This window comes from Rhyacophila brunnea, unplaced genomic scaffold (assembly GCF_057557595.1).
Source record: "Rhyacophila brunnea isolate RB1 unplaced genomic scaffold, BYU_Rbru_1.0 scaffold_16, whole genome shotgun sequence".
NCBI lineage: Eukaryota > Metazoa > Arthropoda > Insecta > Trichoptera > Rhyacophilidae > Rhyacophila > Rhyacophila brunnea.
Window position 1 is genome coordinate 28,148,807 of NW_028232816.1, and position 6,000 is coordinate 28,154,806.

A 6,000-nucleotide genomic window follows, 5' to 3' on the forward strand; every position below is an offset into this window, starting at 1 on the left:
AATAATAATCACATAACCTCAAACTGTCAAACTGGACCACCAGCTGTTTTGTACAAAAACCAACAACACGCACGCTGCCGCGTTTACTTGAATAAAATTAGGTTATTTCAATTTTGCTTGTCTTGTACTTTTGACGTCTTGTGTTGTAAATGGTTTTTATAGCATGCCACTTGTTTGCAGTGCTACCAATTTTGGTAAGAAAATATGATTTTTCACCGAATCTAATGATGTTGGTACCACTGTTTTACGGTGACTGGAAACTTGAGAGACCGCGCGACTAGCATGTCGCATCTCTTCGCGACCGTTTTGAAGCCGAGAGATTCCAGTCTCGCCGTCAGCGAGCCGCCATTGAAATACATTAGCTAGATACTGGCTGGAATTTTAGTTTCAGTTCCGACGGACATAAGTTGCGCCGTGGGAGGATGGCCTTACCGGTGCAAAATTTATTAATATTGTCGTGATAATAATAATTATTTGTAATACCATTTTGGATTTACCAAGGGTTGTGTAGTGGTAGTAAATGAATTTTGAACTGTTCTGAGTTCGAATTTGTATCTTGTTAACTAGTGATTTGGTGCTAATCTACATAAGAACAACAGCATATCCAGAAAAGGTAGGTGCTTACTTTTTTTATTAAATTAATCATTTTAGACAAATTTAATACCTATATGATGCTCTGGAGTTTGATGATTGGCAAAATTTCGTTAGGTACTTAGTATTGGGTGAAATAATAGCAATATTTATTATAACTGAATTAATTATTTAACTGTGGAACCATAATATTATATTATGTACCTTTCTACTCGGTTCGTCCTATTTTCATAGGTACCCCTTACTATTATTTGGTGTGAAAATAAGCTTAGGTACCTATATGATTTTTTTTTCAAATTAAATCTTAGGATCGAATATGGACAGCGATGGTTCGAGTAGAGAAACGACGCCCCCAAAAATAGTTAAGCCAGCTAAAAGGTTGCAGACGTATCGTGATGCTTGGGAAAAAAGACCTGAATTCAAGGGATGGCTAACCAAGGATTATCAATCTAAGTTCAAAGCCAGATGCAAACTATGTAGCGTAAGTTTTACTCCGGAAATACAGGTAATAATGGGTCATTCTAAAGGTAAAAAACATCTAGAATTATTAAAATTAAGATACCATAATACTCAAAAAACTACACTTTCAGATTTTTTCATAGATACTAGTAAAGCCGCGAAGCAAAAAAATACCAACTGTGCAGAAATTCAACTGACGGGTTTTTTTGCGGAACATAATATATCATTTAAAGTCGCTGACCACCTAACAATTTTATTAAAAAATATTTTTTCTGATTCTGCTGTAGCCGATACGATATCACTCGGGCGAACAAAATTGACAGCTATACTAAAAAATGTAATTTCTCCAGTATATAAAGACAACTTGGCAAATATTCTTAGACATACTAAATTTAGCGTATTGACTGATGAGTCTACTGATATTTCTTGTCAAAAAACGTCGTGCATCGTAGTTAGGTTTTACGACAAAACCACTGGTAAAGTAATAAGTACATTGTGGGAGTTGATTCAAGTTTTTTCAGAAAATCAAAACAATGTAAGCGATATCAGTGCAACAGCAGAGCATTTGTACAATTTATTAATTTCAACATTTACAAGTAGAACTAGTCCGATGGAAAATATTATTGGTTTTGCATCTGATGGATGCAACGTAATGATGGGAAAATACAATTCGGTGGCGTCTCGGTTTATGGATAGCTGCCCTGGGATCATCATTTTAAAATGTATTTGCCATTCTGCACATCTTTGTGCCAGTGAAGCCTCCAAACGTCTCCCAAGACGCTGTGAAGATTTAGCCCGAAATATTTACAACCATTTCAAAAACAGTTCCAAACGTCAACATCAATTACGGGAATTTCAGAACTTTTTGAATGTAGACGTACATAAAATGTTACATCCAGCACAGACCCGCTGGCTATCGTTAAACCAAGTCGTTAATAGAATACTAGAACAATGGGATGCTTTAATAACCCTTTATAGGGCAAAGGTCGAAAACGGTTTATTTATCAACCACCTCATTTATGAGCTATAAGTCATACACTAAATATGGAAATATCAACCTTAGTGCGTCAAGACGTTGTCGAGAACGTTCTCTGGTTATGAAATAAACCATCTAATATGAAGTGTACGTCAATCGCTCGCAAAACACTATTTCATCGTTTGGTCGATGTATCAGCCATTGCGCGTTTGCGGTCGCGACTCGACGAATTCGCGAGTGACACTTGACTTTGCAAGTCATTTTGTTCCCATTTATATTATATTTTGTGAAAAAAGGTATGTACATAAGTATTAAATATGCATTTATTTATCGATTTACATTATATTTTTTACAAATATATTTTGACAGAGTACTTGTTTCGTCATTCTATTGCCAAGCGGGAAGTACATAACCTCAAATTTGCAATTCGCATGGCTGACCTCTAGGATTATTTTAAAAATAAAAAAACGGCTTAGGCAGCTGTGTATAGTTATATTTTATTGTGAATATAGTATACTATCATAAATGTATTTTAGTTTTACTCAAAATATTTGGGATCGGAAAAGTTTTCAAAATATCCTCGAAGAAAAGGTGTTTTTTTGTTAGTTGTGACATCAATTGAATGCTAAAGTACTAAATTAGTATCAATATCGCAACTTTCATGGGCTTGTATTGTATTATATTTGACTGTAGAAGTAACATCATCATCAGCTGGGGTCTATCCACTGCTGGATGTAGGCCTCCCCCAGCATACTCCATTTTTCTCGGTCATTTCGTAATATGGTAATGTTGTAGGTCGGTAGGTACTGTTACGATAATATGTTTTATTTTTGTTTCAGTTCATGAGTAAATTTAAGAAAAAGAGCTGTCGATGTGCTTATTGTAGTACGGTTAGAGAGCCAAAACGCATATATTATTTTTTAACGTACCGTTTTGCATACTATGTTTTGAAAAGTATTAGGTAAATGGGTGTAAAAAAATAAAAAATGAATTGTAACTTTTCTTATGATTAAATAAATAATATGTAGAACCATTATTTATTTGTTTTATTTGAAAAAAATATATCAAAAAATCAAAAAAAAAAACACCTGAATGGGCACTGGTTGATAAAAAAACCACCATATATTATAGTTTTTCCAAATTTCTGATAGATATTTTTTATTTTTATATTAAAATTGTTTTAAGATATTAAATATCTGATGCAAAATGATAGAGGTCGGTTTGAAATGAAGAAAAAAATGCTTTGCCCTATAAAGGGTTAAAGTTATTTTTTACCCATTCATGGTTTTCGGAACGCCTTATTGCGACCGAACATATTCATAATGATCTTAATGATCCATTTATGAAATTATACTTTCTCTTTTTGCAGTGGATTCTCCCGAAATTTACTCGATTTAACGAATATTTTCAGTCGGAGAGAGTTGTAATTACCACTTTACAAGAAAAAATTGGCCAACTATATTGTGATATTTTGATTTGTTTTATGGATAGAACATATGTAGCAGTTACTGACTTAGACCTAATAAATCCAACAGACAGCACAAAATACATAAACAAAGTCAATATGTATATGGGAATTCAAGTTCTTAATCTTTTAAATTCACCAGAACTTAGTAACCATAATGATTTGAAAAATGACTTCTTCACTAGATGTCAGGAATTTATGATAACGTCATGTATAGAGATCAAAAAAAAGATTTAAATTTAATGATCCCGCATTAAGTTTGCTTAAATTGCTAATACCAAAAAACGCTACATCAAATGAGTTTAGAAATTCCTACCCTTCAATAGCTCCGCTGTTAAATATTTATGTACGCATTGTCCCATCGAATAATCTTATTTTACAACAGATGATAGATGATGAGTGGAGGAAACTTCCACTTTGTATTGCGATCACAGATGTTATAAAAAATGAATCGGAAGTTGACGTGTTTTGGACTAGTATTTTAAAATTAACAAATGATTTAAATGAACTAGAGTTTGAAAATATAGCCACGTTTGCTCTTAGTGTAGTAAGTCTTCCTCATTCGAATGCCGAATGTGAAAGAGTTTTTAGCAAAGTAAATTTAATAAAAAATAAACAAAGGAATAGACTGATTACATCTACATTAAATGGTACATTACTATCTGCAGAATGTGTCAAAAAGAGCGGTAATTGTACTAATTTTCAACCTGATGCATCAATGCTTAGTAAAATTAATAGAACAATGTATTCTGGTATTGATAGCGAAACAATTGAAGATGACGATTTTATAATTGACAGTTGATCCCCTGCAATATATTATAATATTATCTAAATAGTTAGGTGCTGTGAATCGTGATGAATCACCATTAAATTTTATAATACAATATAATTTGTATTAAATTTTTGTAATAGGAAGCATATCGGCTGGATGCAGTTCTACGTTTTCATGGTATGTTATTGTCTATTTTATATAATTATGTAAATGTATATAATAATAATTATGATTGTATCTATTTTTAATACGATGTCTTTCGCAGGTGTTTGGGAATAAGGAGGTACGTATATATTTTGAAACGATTGTAAAAATCCTTTATGTTTGTTAAGTATTATATTATGTTATTTTTTATAGAGAAAACGTAAATACCTCTATTAAACTGACCTATTAATTTTGGTACGTTTTGCGACTAGACGGAATTTTCTGTATGGAAACGCAACCGACTAGGCGTTTTATCGACGAGCATAGCGGACAAATTACGACAATACCAATCTAAATAAAAAATCTTCACAGCAATATTGTCCTGGCCAGGCTTGCCATATTGCTTTGCTGTGAAGGTTTTTTTTTTTTATTTAGATCGGTTTTGCCGCAAGTCACAAGGTAAACTCTCAAAGAGTGCTGTGGAATATGCCTCATGGGGAAACCACAATAAAAAAAACGCGCCATCGCACTTTACCTCTTGGGTGGTTGAGGAAATTTGTACACAAAGACAAATAATATTTTTTTTACGAAAAAAGTTTTCATTAAGTAAGTACTTTATTTATTTTTATTGGAGGAAATTTTTTTTGAAGTTATCTAAAAATAGGGCTTTCTAGGATTTTTTGGTCGCGTACTATATTTTTTCCCCAAATACTATAATTTTGGAGGCTCTGTACTATAATTCCACTTTCAAAATATGGCAACACTGATGCGGCTCCCGGCGGCCGGCCTTCGTGTCATGGAATGTCGATCTGTCAGTGAAGCGTCAGTTTCTGACGTTCCTGTTAAAATAAAAAAACCAAGAGGAATTAGAAAAGGCACTATTTATAAACGAGTAAGTTGCTCAATGTCAGATATATGCAGTTTCATAGATGCATAGTAGAACATCGGCAGCAAATTTATGTAATTATTAGCGTGCTTTTGCAAGGCTTTGTTTACTATATGACTGTCAAAACAAAAAATATTTATTTACCAAAAATTCATAAGTTAAATTCTGCAGTGGTGTCAGGCCGAATAATATTCGTTTTAGTATAAATAATGATTTGATCAAACAAATGAAACGCCCACAGTGTGATAGAGGTACAACGATGCCATTGTATTCTTGGATCCGTGTCCGGTTCGCTGTATCACACTTCATCGTTAAATTTTGTATCGAAAATATATGGCCGTATATTAAAAACCGTCCAACCTCTTTGGGTCGTATAGTACTGACATAAAATTCATGTCTAAATAAAACACTGTTCTTGTCGGTTTACACTGCAGGAAGCCAGCAGCAAACAAATTTTTAAAATAGTCGATATACTGGATTATTTGTTAGGTTAGGTTAGGTTTTCATTCTTGAATTCATGAGTTTTGCCAAAATCAACTATGAAAATTAAATTAATATAGGTTATTGATTTTATAATTGCAAACAAACAGATTATTAAACATACATGATTTAAAAACACAAAGAAATATTTATAACCAATAGAAATATCCAGACACCCAGCAGGATTTTGAACCTGCGTATCTAAGGATTGGCACCCATGTGCACTG